This window comes from Lepisma saccharinum, chromosome 4 (assembly GCF_977018435.1).
Source record: "Lepisma saccharinum chromosome 4, izLepSacc3.1, whole genome shotgun sequence".
Lineage (NCBI taxonomy): Eukaryota > Metazoa > Arthropoda > Insecta > Zygentoma > Lepismatidae > Lepisma > Lepisma saccharinum.
In genome coordinates, this window is record NC_139232.1 from 82,409,842 (window position 1) to 82,425,734 (window position 15,893).

Below are 15,893 nucleotides of genomic sequence, written 5' to 3' on the forward strand. Positions count from 1 at the left end.
AGGGTACTTAATTGCAAAAAAGGGCCTGAAGCACCTCCACCATGTTGTAATCCCGTTTTACCTGGGATCTGAGGTCACAGGGAAGTTTCATTTAAACATTTAGGTAGAGCTTAATAATATCTGTTGACTGAACCTGCTCCTTTAGGAGGGTAGAGATATGGAAAGTTGGTGTAAGGTTATTCACGCTTGTTCATACCTGGTAGGTGTGTGTGTTGTCTTGTCCTGATGCTTCTCGCAGACCGAATCGTGAAAGTTGCCAAGGTTCTATCCAGCGACCCTCAGCTCACTAGACCGAGCAATCCCTTGCGCCTTGTAGCATGCTAGGCAGCGGTAACTCCGTGTTCCATCGTCGTAGTTCAGCAGTGTAGTGTGTTGTAAAGTATTAGACTAATTATCCATGTAGCGTCGATGATAAGCGTAGTTCGAATGAGAGCGAGCTCCGGGTAGGAGCTTGCTTTTATAATCTCAGGCGTCGAAAGGTTGTTAAACCTTTCGAACACGATGGATCTTGTTTAGATCCACGCGTTTGCCTTCAGTTCCTTGTTTTACGGAAGTTACAAGTTAGCGCATTCTTGGGATCACTCGCTGGTCGGACAAGTTCAGGAAATAAACAAGTGTGAATATTAACATGACGAGGTTTTCTCGGTTTAATAGTCTCCATATCTCTACAATATATATATATGTGTGTGTGTGTGTGTGTGTGTGTGTGTGTGTGTGGGTGTGTGTGTGTGTGTGTGTGTGTGTGTGTGTGTTTTATGTCAATTACGGTCATCTCTTAACTTTCTTTTAGATCTAAAACTAACACATTTTTATTCGTTCTTTTCATTCAAACATATATTTTTTCTTTGCACAATGAATCGAACTCGCTCGATATTTAAATGTAACTTCTACGTCTCATTATGTAATTCTGTAAAATTATTTTCTATTCAAAAATTCACTGATTCCCCAAATTTGGACATGATAGATAATTGTTATGCATCAATTATTATAAGCAGACGTCGGAGCGGAGTGATTAGAACAAAGCGCTACAACGCCAGGGATCCCGGGTTCGAGTCCCTGTATTGGCATGGGTGTTCTTTCTGATTGTCCCTTCATCACATCCCATCATATCACCACTCATCCTCATCGTCGCGATTAGGCATATGTGATAGGAATATAAATAATATAAACAAAATCAATCAGTCAATTATTAAAAACTTTACAGTGACCAAATTACCATTATATTTTCTCACAGCTAGTAATTTTTGTTCGTATTTGTTCGACGGAAAAATGAGTGACTTTCACGAAGAAATCTGCGTTCGATCCTTGGGCTCAGTGATATCAGGTGAAATACACTTCCTCACAAAAAGTTACTGTAATTTTGTTATATTAGGTAAAACAAGTTTCGAATATTATTATATTAGACAATAGGTGATAGGCACGGTGGCATATGTCGGCAAGTACCATGTGTTGTTGCATTCCAAGGCCATGCCTAATACCTATTGTCTAACGTAACAATTTTCCATACTTTTTGTGACGAGTGTATTTCCGTTAATATCACTGCTGCCTTGAGGTCACTCTCATCAATAGGTATCTATGGCAATCGTGGAGGGGGAAGTGTTCTAAAACAGCCTGAATGTGGTGCTAATTCTTCACCTCCAGTAAAACCAAAGTCGATAATACGTGGAGCTTTATTTCATAGTCAATAATTCTCTTTGTAAATAGATATATAGAAGTGTAAAGCACATTTTAATTTATATTTTTTGTCTTTTCTATTTTTATTAAAATTCGTCGGCTTTCTGCCTTTTTGGACTACTATTTATTATGGAAATATCTGCTGGTTAGATAAATAAAGTGACACTCACAAAGGAATAGCGGTGCTTGGAAGGGGACATAACACGGAAGTTGAGAATCTTTATTTATCTCACGTCATTAATTTTGTTGCTATTTAATATTCTAGACAATGACTAAATGGGCAGCAGTAGTTCTGGTGCTTCTCCTGTGTGGCGATGGTGCACTAGCTTGGATTTGCCCGAGTCCTCCTGTTGGTAAGTTCGACATCTTTGAGGTTATGCCAACCTACGTGTAAAACGTGGAATAATTGCAGGTTTCTGCGTTGGCACAAACTTGGTCCACAAGTTGTTAGTGCTATGCTGTGTAAACATAACAGAAGCTTATTTAAGAGAGGGTATTGGACTTCAGCGCCGACATGTCATCGGATTGAAGAGCGTGTTCAGTTATCACAAGGAGCACATTTATATACGACATAAATGGGCGAAAGTGACTTAAATTTAGAACGTTTTCTGACTTGCGTTTCACAACATATTTAGAAAATATGCCTCAGAAAGAAATCAAAGATAACACAAAGATACTCGTGAAATATTACTGCTAGAGCATTTATTTGAGAATTAGCAGGATATATAATTTTTGCTTGTTCAAAATTTGGTAGCATGATTTACTATAGGGGGGGGTCTAAAATGCTCGATAATCATGATATTCAGAATACAAGGTCTGAATATCCCTCTGGCATAATTCTAACACAAGTGACATAAAGATCCACTTCCATTTCTTAATGAGCGTTATCGGAAACGATAGAATTCTATGAAGTGTCTTAAACCATATTATCGTCAGTCAATATCAAATTAGGTTCTGTCCATGTTATCATGTATATATATGTATGTATGTATTATGTTTATTCATTCTGACGATCTCTTCTAATTTTATAATGCTCTTCTTAGTACAAATATATATTACATATCAAATCATTGTATCACTTCCTTTCATAGGTAAGGTTGTTCACTGAAGGGGTGACCGAGATTACTATTCGAAAAGACCAACCAAGTAGCTACTATATTTCACCACATAATCGTCATAATAGATATATATTTCATTAACTTGACTTTTTCCAGGAAATTTCCATGCTTTGTTTATATTGAAACATAGTTGCTAAATCCAAAATCTTTAATTTGGCTTATTTAATTAATTATTAATACTTGTTTTCTAGGAATTGTGTGAGTTCCAGTTATGGCTTCATTTGCCTTCTCCTTCAAAGTTCTTGCATTTAAATCGTACAAGGGAATAGTTATCACAGCATCATTTCTTGGTGTTTTGTCCCATGATGTAAAGCATCTCCATTACAATTACATCTGAGTCTTTCGTAGGGGCATAAGTATTGAGTCTCACATACCGGTGTGCGGTTCCTTTGGACACCACAGGAATCGTTACCTTTCTTTATCGGACTTAGTTTCTAGGCTGAAGGTAAGACTGTGTCCGTGGCCAGAAGTTACAGGTCGGAATCTATCTGTTCTCTCTTCGAACAGATTTGTATTTGATTGTGGAGTTAATATCCACAATAATTTTGTATTCAGTTACAGATTTTCGAATTTATTTCCTCTCTTGACGTCACCAGCTTATGTTGCACCCCTATTCGAGGAAACGCACCTCCTTAACGTATAGTCTGTTTAATTTTTCGATGCTGCTGATTCCTATGAATAAAGTAAATGTCCTGTTAGCGGTGATAATCAGGTACGCGAGTGAAAACACTGGGTCGGCTTAACTGCTGACGACGCTGGTGATGACCAACCGGAAGATCCTGGTTATGTTTAGGAACAAAAACCTCTCCCTTCCAAGTTTCCGTAAATATCCTCAAACATCGATGTCTTCAACTGAGTAAAAAACTAGTTGTTGGGTCAGTAGGGGTTTAGAGCACACGAGTAAAAACCCATCATGAGAAATTGCACCGCTATTATAGCCGGAGTTTGTTGATTTCGTTGCTATGCAGCATTCAACTCTTTGTACGTTGCTAAGGCGATAATTTAGCTATTAGCCCATCTGCTTTTTCATAATTCATAATTAATACACTAGACTCATCTTTTAAATTTGACAAATAACTAAGAAGCTATGATAAAAATATGCACCAGTGAAACAGAAAGTAAAATTCGTGTGGGTATTAATGTGTCTGACAAATTTACAATTCATGATGGGTTAAAACAAGGAGATGCATTATATCCATTGCTCTTTAATTTTGCCTTAGAATATGCTGTTAGGAAGGTAAAAGAAACTAACGAAGGACTAAAATTAAATGGTGTGACTCAGTTGTTAGCATATGCAGATGATGTAGACTTACTGGGGGATGATGTGAATACAATTAAGAATAATGCTAAAATATTTTTCAAAACTGCTAAAGAGATAGGTTTGGAAGTTAACAAAGAGAAAGCTAAATATATGCTTACAGGCCGAAACCAAGTGTTAGGTAATAATCAAAATCTAATTATTGATAACAACTCGTTTGAACCAGTTTCCAAATTCAAATACTTAGGAGTAATATTAACAAATGAAAATTATATTAAAGAGGAAATAAAAAGTAGGGTTAATTCAGGAAATGCAGGTTACTTCTCTCTTCATAAACTTTTGTCTTCTCGTTTAATATCTAAGAAACTAAAAGTTAAAATATACAAAACCGTAATTTTGCTTGTAGTATTATATGGATGTGAAACTTGGTCCCTTACATTGAAAAAGGAACATAAATTTAGAGTATTTGAAAATAAGATCCTTAGGAAAATATTTGGACCTAAAAGGGATGAGGAGACAGGTGAGTGGAGAAGGTTACATAATAAAGAACTACATAATTTGTATTCATGTCCAGATATTATTAGAATAATTAAATCAAGAAGACTTAGGTGGGCAGGCCATGTGGCACGAATGAAAGAGGAAAGAGGAGTTTACAGGATTCTTGTTGGGAAACCTGATGGTAAGAGACCTGTAGAAAGGCCAAGACGAAGATGGAGAGACAACGTTGAGCTGGACCTAAGGGAAATCGGTAGGGATGGAAAAGAGTATATAGATCTTGCTCAAGATAGGGAAAGATGGAAGGCCTGTGTTGCTGCAGCCATGAACCTTCGAGTTTAAGAAGGCTAGATAGTTATTTAGTTAGTTATAAATTCTGATGTGATTTAAAAACTTTTCTTTCTTGCAGCATCGCATATCATCTGCCAACAGTTAGACCCCTTCTATTCTTATATGTTCAAGCTCTTGTTAGTTGATTCTTCGCAGTGATGAAAATTTTACTACATAAGGTTGCTGGCCTTGTGCCTAACTCCACATCATGGAGAACTTAAATTTTTTAGGTTTATTTCTATTAGCTGTCTGGCTTCACTATACCAGAAAAGTCCACTCTTGGTTTTTTCGTTATTGCTTACTTTCCTTACTTACCTCTCTTCCCTGAAAGCGGCAAGAGCTGTGGTTGATGAATGGCGGCAAATATTAACCATTGACGTTCAAGAGATTTCTGAAATTTAAGAACTATCTTTATCATGCAATGTGAGCTGCACGTTATACAGTTTGTAGTGCTTTTGACTATACTTACTCTATCAATATATTTCTAGAAAGCAAGTCTCCTCTCATTTTCAGGTGAACGAACCGACAGATATATGATTTTGCTGCCAATCCGGTGCGTTCATAAATTTTTGGTCCATTTGTGCTTCTACTTCATTTTCTTTCCTGGCATTACAGTCCATCACAGACCCTGCCCACCTTCAGAATTTCTGCCATCCATCTCTATTCACAACCTTCCTTCTCCAACTCCTAATTCCCAGCACACTCAAGTCCTCTTCCACCGAATCAAACCAGTTGAGAGGTGGTCTTCCTACTTTTCATCTCCTACCCATGTTCGTAAATGTGATCTTCTTCCATACCATGTTGTTTGGCATTCGAAATATAAGCCCCAACCACCTTAGCCGTGTTAGTTTATTTTCCTTCACAATTTCTATATCCTGATATATTATATATTCTTCTCCATAATCCATTTTCATATATCGACCCTTAGATTCTGCTCAGAATCTTCCTTTCAAATCTTCCGATCAATGACTCAGTCTTGTTGGTTATTATCCATGATTCAAATACATACATTAAAATAGGTCTTATTTACGTTTTGTATAGTTTAACTTTTGTTTTCGATTGATGTACTGAGACTTCATATGTTTTCCGAGTCCAAAATAGCTTGTATTTGCCATACTTATCCTGTGTTTAATCTCTGTCAGAAAATCTTCCTTCTCCGTTATATATGCGCCAAGATATTTAAATTTCCAGACTTTCTTAAAAGAGAGCCCGTTAACTTCAAAAGTTGCAGTATTAGTAGGCGCTTTAGTTATTTCTAAAATAATTTGTTTTAACTGCATTTACTGTGAGCCCCGTTTTTTGTGCTGCAGGGAGAAGGTTAGCTACAGATTCACGTAATGCTCTTGTTGTTCTGGCTATTATTACTATATCATCTGTATATGCCATAATTTGCACTGATATGTTTGATAATTTGCACTCTACAACGTAGTTTTTAAGGGTCTATTTTACTAAGTTTATTAGCTTCTGTGAGATATCAAATTCCATCATGGCTTCGATTAACTCACTCCTTTTTATGGTATCATATGCAGATTTAAAGTATTTGTAAAGGTGATATGTATTTATTCCAAATTGTCTTGTCACATATTTGTCCGATTGTATGTATGTGATCTGAGGTTGATTTTCCTCTCTAAAGCCACATTGGTAGTCACCTATTATTCTATTTAGATATGGGGAAAGCCTTCGAAACACCACATTAGAAAAAAATTGTATCCAGTGTTAAATTTGCTAATACCTATATGGTTTCCTGTTTGTAGACTATCTCATATCTTATAAATATATATGGGGTATATAATACCTTCCTCCTCTTGTGATAGAATTTCTTCATCCTTGCTTATTCTCTAATAGCTTTTGCATGCTTCCCATGAAATCCCTTCCTTGATCTTTCATCATCTCGGCTGTTGTATTGTCAGATCATTGCGCTTTGTTGTTGATCAGCTTTGCAATGGCACTGCTAAATTCTTCAAGGCTAGCCCCATCTTTTTTCCCGTTCATTAATTTGGAGTTTCGTGGCATTCTGATTTTCTTACAAATCCTGTTTCTGCCTTGCTCCCTTTCATTCTCATTCTGGTTCTGGTCATTCAATAGTTCATTAAAATGTTCCTGTCATCTTTTTAAAATATCCTGATTATTGCTTAGCAGTCGCCCATCCTTATCCTTACATACGCGTATATATGCTCCTGTTTTGAATCCTACTCTCATTTCATTGATATTCTATAGAATCGTCTACTTTCTCGTTTTGCATTATATCCTTCCACCTGCCTCATCTTATTTTCCTCATACTCTCTGGGGTGTAAGGGGTACTCCACCAAGTAGTGCACCAAATAGTCAACCTCACCTCCACGTAGTACACCCTGGACTGCAGACTAACGAGGCTCTGGCGACTAGCCCTATGGTCAGTATAATTATTTTTGTGTTGTCCTGTGTTTTGTCCTTACTTGTCCTGAGTGCTTCTTTACAGCCTCAGCTTTTAATATTTTATGATTTTAGTTATGCAACGTTAAAGTTGTTCTGTGTAACGATAAGGGGCTGGACCCCGTATAATGTGATGAGTGCAACATAGCCTTAGTGCTGACACACCCTACATTTTAAATTCAAATTCAAATTTCAAATTCAAATTCATCATACTTCCTCTTCTTCCTTTTATGTATTTTCTTTTCCTTCTTCCTCAATTCCCTATATAGTTCTAACTTTGTTCTTGTAAAGTAGCTTTGCATCATATTTCGATAAACTTCATTTTTCTGCCTGGTTATCTCCCTACACTCCCCATCAAACCATTCACTACGGTTTTGTATCTTCATTTCCCCTATTTCTTCATCAGCTACCTTTATTAATATGTATCTTATGTTGGTCCACCCCTCATTACCACTACTATTCATAACACCTTTCAATTTCCTCAGTCTGTAAGCAATCTTTTGCTCATACCTTTTCCTTCCGTCTTTTTCCTTTAATTTATTTTTGTCATATCTTGTAAATTCACTTCGTTGTCTCCCTTTTATAGAAGATATTCGGTTCCTAACCTTAGCTTTAACCAGGTAGTAGTCTCTATCCACATTAGCTCCTCTAAAACTACTTACTACATCTAAAATTTTAGATTTGTGTTTACTATCTAAAAGTACAGGGTCTATCTGATAACTTGATCCAGCATCCGGAGTTCTCCATGTTGCTTTATGTATATCTTTAAGAGGATAAAAGGTTCCTGCTATGATCTTTTTATGTCTATTTGCGAAATCAATCAGTTTTATTCCGTTATCATTACTCTCGTGGTGCAGGCTTTGCGTTCCAATCACTGGCCTCACGCAGGTTTCCTGGCCTACTTTTGTATCAAGATCTCTGAGGATTATTTTAATATCAAATCGAGAGCAGGAATCATAGACCCTCTCCAATGTTTCATAGTAGGCACCCTTTTTATTCTCCGTTGGTGCGTGGGTTATTAAAATCCATTACAAGATTCTTCAACTTCTTCTTTATTAAATATCCTGTCCTTAATTCATGTCTTTCTCCACAGCTATAGTATATTACTGCATCTTTTTGCTCCAACACAGCCTTCCCAGTCCACCTTACTTCTTGTAATGGAGAATATCAAGCTTTTAGTTACTGAACTCTTCGATAAGGTTTCTTAGGACCCCAGTTCTGTATAGGGATAATATGTTTCATATTCCTGATCTCAACTTTTTCCTTGCCTGTTTGTCTTACATGTTCCAGTCCGACTCTCTGATTTGTAGGCTCCTCAACTGTTAGTGTTTATACTGGGAGGAATGGTCAGTCCCACGCCAAACCCCAAAACTTCAGGCACCAGGATTTTCCATTGGGGTTTACTCCCCTAGGGAGGCTGGCTTCGCTACGCCTTAAGAGTCCTCCCTACCCTTAGTTTTCTGTCAGCATATCAATCCCTTAACCTTTGGGGATCCCTCCCCTCCATGCAAGGCAGCTACTTTCGAAATATTTACTTCACCTTTGTGTGTGTGTGTGTGTGTGAGTGTGTGTGTGCTGCTTGTGCCCATCCATTCTCTTCTCCAGAGGGCGTATTAATTCTCCCATGTAAGTTCGCTCTACCGACACAAAGCTAAAATTTCGTAAACAGACAAAAGTTCCAAGTTCTGCAATAACGGAATATTTCGACATCAAAGCCATCTCGGTGCCTCCAAAACAGGAAGTGTTTATTTTGTGATCTTGGATAAACCTAGCTTTATTCTATTCGTTACTAATTTATAGTCAGGCATCAAAAGATCCATTTTTACCGGATTCACTACTACGTATTTTAATGTCAGACATATGAATGAGACGCCATGGTTCCTAACAGCACGTTGCAATTCGTGGCTGTTTCACCGTCAGATATTTATAACTGGTTGCTAATAATGGACCAATGTTCTCTTCCTTTCTGACAATGGCTAGGTGAAATAATTGAATTCTAAAAAGTGCTGCTGCAGATAACGGAGAGGAGGGGGTAATTCGGCAGTTTTGCCTGACCTTGTGCTTGTCGGGCCAATAGGATGCGTCTATATTCCAGTCTGACTTGTCTAGTATAATTACTCGTTCTCTCCATTCCAGGTAGTAGTAACCGGCCATGTGGATGGGTTAACTGCCCAGTAGGGACGATCTGCAATCACGCATCAGCTGCAGTAGGTGGGCATGGTCAGGCTTCTGTACAATGTGAAAATGAATCTGGTAAGTAATTTTTCTAGTTATGTCAGTCTGAGTCCCAAATTTGTCACCCGAATGTTTTTCATTACAAGTTTTGCACCTTTTTGTTCCACAAAGAAAAAGTTTCGCTCCCGTCACAAATTAGGATATATCACGTGTCAATAGTTGAGATTTTATGTAGGGGCTGGATTCCGATATTTCAATTAGAGGGTTTTGATTAGCCTATAATTTTGGACTAGCTCTATTCGCTTTTCTGAAGCTTTTGACGAATCCCGTAGATGAGGATGAGTGATGATATGATAAAACTGATGAAGAGATACTCACAAAGAACATCCATGCCAAGGCCAGGACTCGAACCCGGACCCCTGGCGTCGTAGGGCGCCATGTTAAACCCTCCGCCGTGGAAGCCGTCTTTTCCACTTGTTGTCCACCTCTTTCTCTCGAAAAGAAAAAAAACTGCTCTCTAAGAAATTACGTAAAATCTTAGGCTAAGTTTGGTTTTTACGTTGATGATGGATACCATGTTGTGAATTGTGTGGTTCTGACTAGCCGAGATTTTGACACTAAAGTAAGAATCACGAACCTTCCGACCCTCTGTAAACAACCGTCTCACTTCGAGTAACGTATTACTCCGCGCCAGCTGTTCGTGAATGATGCGGCCATCATATGCTGCTCACTCGCAACCTTTAATTTTACGTAACATGGAAAAACGTATTCTTATTTTAACTGATAATCTACACATTGAAGTATATTACATTTTCTACAAGTGATTAAATACGTGTTTTTTTCAAGAATGAAGATATTTTTCTACGCCAAAAGTCCCATCATCTGACACTGGGTTAACAGATCACTCTTCCTCCTCCTCTCTCAGTATGACAGCGCCAAAGTTATACAAGAGAGTGAGAGATTCGTTTCAGTAAATTCAAGCCTTTTTGTTTTATTGCTTCCTCTTCCACCATTATTGCCAAACATTGTTGACATGTAGAGTATTGTTTTCTCCTTTGTGCTACAAATATACCGCCAGTTTTAGCAAGTAATGCATTTTCTTACCTTGATTCAGCAGTTCCTTTTTAAACTTGAGGCATTTTCGGCTCTAGACATCATCCTGTCAGAGTACGGTTTGTCAAATTTGCTTCCCAAAAAGGAACTCAACGTGGCACAAGAGGCGATTTAACGTCGACTGCTAAAATTTGGGAGATCGTCATCAATCATCACTATCAACATCTTCCCCACAGTGGAAAGGACGGCTCTTTGATTGAAAGAATACGGAAGCACCTCGTGTTGTATTGCGCTTATCTCAAAATCGGTGTACTTGTTTATAAGAGCAACAACGTGTTTTCTTCGCGGGACTCGCAACTTGACCGGTCGTTTTTCTTTCTTTCACCACACCGAAAACACAAAGACGCAGACACACAATTACACTTGGACACCAACTTCACTGCTTACTCAGGATAGCACCGACACAACGTCACATAAAAGTTAAGAACAACCTGCTTCTTGCCACTTTTCCAACGGTTGTATTTCCGAAAGACTACTGTGAAAACACAAGAGACCTTCCTGCACGCATGGAAGTCGCCATGTTCGAAACTGGCGCTATTTTCTTGCTGTTCATGTGATCGATTGTAATTTATACAATAATCACTAATTATTATTATAAACAGAAATATTTAATGAAAATACATTTTAAAATGTATAATCCAATGTAATTTACACGTTTCTCTTCCATTTGCGTACTTTCATAGAACGGACTACATGATGCGGAAGAAATCTGTTATTAGGCTGTTGCCAACCTCAATACTTCTCACTAAGTCAAGTACAGAAACGGAAGTGGTATGTCGAATGTTGGCATATGATAGTGTGATTTCATATTGTCAGTGACGATCCTCCGGGATGGGGGAGGGGGTGGGAAGCAGGAGTCGATCTATAATTCAGAGGTGTTCACCATCCGGATGGTGACATCCTCACACTCCGGAATACTTTTGCAGGTGAAGGAGGGCAGGCCGTAGGGTGAGTGAGGTTGATTTAAAATGAACACCTCACAACAAGAGAGAAGAAAAATGTGACAATATTTAAAATTCATCCCCAAATATGCATTTTATTTTATATGTAGCGTACAATAAAATTTGACTGCCTCAAAATATTTCTGTATTCTACAGCCTTCTTTCCCCACTTTTATGCTTCTCTAAGTTGCCGTTTTAGTTTCCCTTGGTGTATTTGCTGCATAATTCAGCATTTTTTGAACGGGATGAAAAGAACATACGAGTGTGTTTTTGGATGAAGTAACTTTAGAGATGTTGAAGTGCACTCTGAAGGATACTGGAATGTGCGACATTGAGGTGTAGATCAACCACGATGTGACACGCACATTTGTCATTAGTTACGAGACGTTGAGGGATAGGTGATATTTGAATTCCAAATTAGTTAGCTGCCCCCGTGACGGAGTGGTTAGCACATCGCGCTACGACGCTAGGGGTCACGGGTTCGAATCGTGGCCTGAGCATGGATATTTGTGCATGTCCATGTATAGATTTCACCATATCATCATCATTCATCCCCATCTTTGCAAATTAGCCGTAAGTGGCACAAGAGGGGAAGTAAAATAAAACAAATCAATCAAACCAAATGAGTTATTTCCATTATTTTTATCTAATTAATAAATATTAATTTAGTCAATCAAACCATATGTATTAGCTTACTTTCATTATCTATAATAATAAATCATAACACTTTTAAACATCAAATAAATTTAATGAAGAAACCCCGGTTTCAAAACGTAATTTATCTAAATGTGTCATATTTTTTAGCAAGGTTTTTTTTAGTAGAATATGAGAAAAAATTAATCCTTTGGTACGGAACCGTCTCACTCCTGGGGGATAAGATGTACATTTTGTATTTGATTTTTTTTTTAATTTAGCGTTGCTTTTCTTCCACTTTTGGCTAATCTCAACGATGAGAATGAGTAATCGTCACATGAAATTGATGAAGGGACACTCACAAATAAAACCTATGCCGGGATTCGAGCCAGGAAACTTCGGTGATGAGTCTGAAAGTCGGCCACCAGGCAAGATGTACATTTTTTATTATTATTATTATTATTACATACATTCAATAACTTTCAACAGGTCATCAGTGATACACTGCTAATTACGAATCTGTTGACAAATGGAATGTTTTTACACCTTGTAGGCAATGTGGATTATTTTTTTTCATAAGTTTGCAACACTGTTAGGGTACACGTGCTTTTGTTTACAGAAGATCTTAAGTTCTATGATTCTCACTCTAGTTTTGCAACTCTCACAAATTACCGTAAACTTGGAACCCAAGTTCAAATTTCAAATTCTAGTCAAGCAGTAGTATTGTATTACTTTCTTCCACAAAAAAGGTATACAGCCCTTCCAAGGACGTATTTGGGTGGGGGGTTTCCAGGGCGACCGGGCCCCCCGAAAGATTTATCACGTACTAAAATTAAATAATGTATAATTTCCTCTGAACTTATTGGAAGACAAGGATTATATTACAATCATACGGCTTTGAAGGAGAGGAATGACGTATTTACGGGGATCCAGGGGTGCGGACCCCTCCCCCCCAAAGAATTACGAAGTACTCAAATTAAGTAATGAAAATATTAGCATTTGTTGCATAATCGATGGTTATTAATGTCCTTTAAACTTTTTAGAAGGCAAGAATTATTTTGGGATCATACAGCTTTGAATGGCATTACAAACAAGATTTATGTACACTACTACTCAATATGCATAAAATATTAATCACAAACTTACTTTTCTCCAACTACATGTAACATTATTTTTGTTATTCGATAAATATTCAATTATTCATCTATTTGACATTAATTTCATTGCCTGGGCACTTGTTTTTATGTAAATTATTCCGATCTTAACTACAGGTAAGCTACGCAATCAATATGCGCTGTTATATCTATATTGTTATACAGTATATTTATCTATTCGTGTAATAATAATAAAAAGTAAAAGTAAAGTGTTCCCCTGTGCATAGCACCACGCCATGAAGGCGTATAGGGGGTGTGGGGGTAACGCCCCACACTTTCTTGATCCGGTCGTGAGTGGGGGTGATGTGATCAGCATCACGCCCCTGACCTCCTTTACCCCCCAGGGTTTCCCCCAGGTACCCATGTTATTCGACGCTGAGTGTAATAATAATATAATATTAATTTATGTATTGTAATTAGTATTAATTGTATTTAATATAATTATTTTAATTTAAACATTATTATTATTATTATTATTATTCCTGAGACACTTGGCTCGGACTCCCCCCCCCCCGAAACATATTTCTAGATACGTGCCTGACCCCTTCTAATTCACAGTGAATCATTATTAAAAGCTTCGTTCAATGTTAATGCCCAATCGCGACTTTCAATTTGAGGCTTTTGATGAACACAGTTTTGTACTTCTTTTGCACCCTTTTCTTTTGCAAAGATAAAGTTTTGCATATCTCTCAGATTACGTAAAGATCATGTTCCAGCTTCATTTTGGGCCCCCAATATGAATTTCAGTATTTTTGACAAGTGTGCAATTTTGCACTTTCTTGTTACAAAAAGTTACCACTCCTAAATTAGGGTAAATACTAATTCTAGGTCGGGTTCCAAGTTATCACCTTGAAGGGATGTGCCCAAATTGCGAACAGTCCTAGTTGCGAACACTTGCTGCCTGAACAGGAATAACATTATATAATCTCGAAGGGATGTGTCCTAATTACGAACAGTCCTAGTTGCGAACATTCCTAGTTGCGAACACTTGCTGCCTTACCAGGAATAACATTATATCACCTCGAAGGGATGTGCCCTAATTGCGAACACATATTTCTGCCTTAGGACCTACAAATTCCTCTCGCACTTCCTGGGTTACTTTTACGAAGTTTTAAAAGACTAACTAGTCGTACCTTGTGTGTTACAGTTGGAATATATAAAATTCAACGTGATTTAGGTAAGTTGTCGCTGAAGTATATATAATTTTATAAAAGTGTGGCCTATATGACAGTGCTCATAAAATTAGGAATATTACCAATCTCCTTTGCTCCTCGCCATCCTTTTGTCCAAGAAAAACAAAAACAAACCATCCAGGTTCATTTCCAACCTAAGTACCATGTTTGAGCCTTTAAGCTTTTTATAAAGTCTTACCCTCTTGGATTACCCCCACACCCCTATACGCCTTCATGGCGTGGTGCTATGCACAGGGGAGCACTTTACCTTTTTATTCACTCTTGGATGTGGCCTAAGTAGCTCACTGTTGATTTTCTGGTTCCATCCCTCCACTGCCTTATTTGTCCGGTACTTCCTGTTGAAGCAGTTCCACATCTCTTTTGGCACTGAGGAAGTGAGGTTGGAGACATCAACACACGAATGAAAGTCAGATTACGTCGGCAGACTGAAAGGATGAAATGGCTTTGGAGGGATTTACAAAGCTATTGTAGCTAGTCAAAGCAGCTGTCTGTCAGATTCACTACCTTTATTTGTCTCTGAAAACAGGTTTTCCAGTCCTTTGTGTTCGCAATTAGGACGATTTTGGCATTGCTCGCAATTAGGACCCAACCGAAGGGATTCTCATACATAACATCAAAGCCTAAACCGGAATTCGAACCCTACACACTAGCATCATATCGTGCAATGTTAACCACTCCGAGTATACATTCAGAGTTTTCCCTGTATATTTTCTGTTGGAAAATGAGTTCAGTTTCAACTTCAAGAGCTCACTTGTTCATATCCACACGACTTTTTTGTATTCTGCAGAAATTTCTTTACATAACTCCTTCGCATCATTCTCACTTGATTGTATTAATATAGGTTTACGTAAATATTTTTGTAATTTGAAAAAATGCAAAACCGAAAACGATTATTGTTTAAATAATATTAGTAGAGTGTTTATGAACCCCTATTTCTTTATTAATAATAATTTACTCACGACATTTCGAGACTAACGATTTGAAAAAAATGTTTTTCTCTTTAGGCAACTTAGTCGTCGATTTCAAGATAAATTTCTAAGGATCAACAAAATGATGCAGGTAGCCGAACTTGTAAGAAAAACATAAGAATGTAGTGGTTACTGAGGTGATGCATAAAAATAAATACATTGATATTTGTTGCCATTTTTTATTTCCTTACTTAGGAACAATAATTGCAGTTATACCTAATTTATTTTCCGTTTCCTTCTAGCCTAGAATTATAATTCGTAAATGACCCCAAAACTCTTGTAACATTTTTCTTATAAGACCCTTATTTACATACATTCGTGACAAGTAGTATTAGTAATATTCCTTTTTATATATGTAATTCCAATCGGAAAAATATGTGATAAATATTAAAAGTTAAGATCTTTATTTAAATGATATGCAGTTTAAGA

At 37.4% G+C, this 15,893-nt stretch overlaps 1 long non-coding RNA gene across 1 annotated transcript in view; it reads left to right on the forward strand.

Moving 5' to 3' along the window:
- The window catches only part of LOC145987240 (uncharacterized), a 54,174-nt gene extending 38,545 nt beyond the window's left edge, over nucleotides 1–15,629 (forward strand). Inside the window, exons 2-4 of the long non-coding RNA XR_014441637.1 lie at nucleotides 1,940–2,027; nucleotides 9,424–9,540; nucleotides 15,501–15,629. This is a non-coding gene — a long non-coding RNA (uncharacterized LOC145987240). The remainder of the gene's footprint in view (nucleotides 1–1,939; nucleotides 2,028–9,423; nucleotides 9,541–15,500) is intronic.
- The last annotated feature ends 264 nt before the right edge of the window (nucleotides 15,630–15,893 follow it).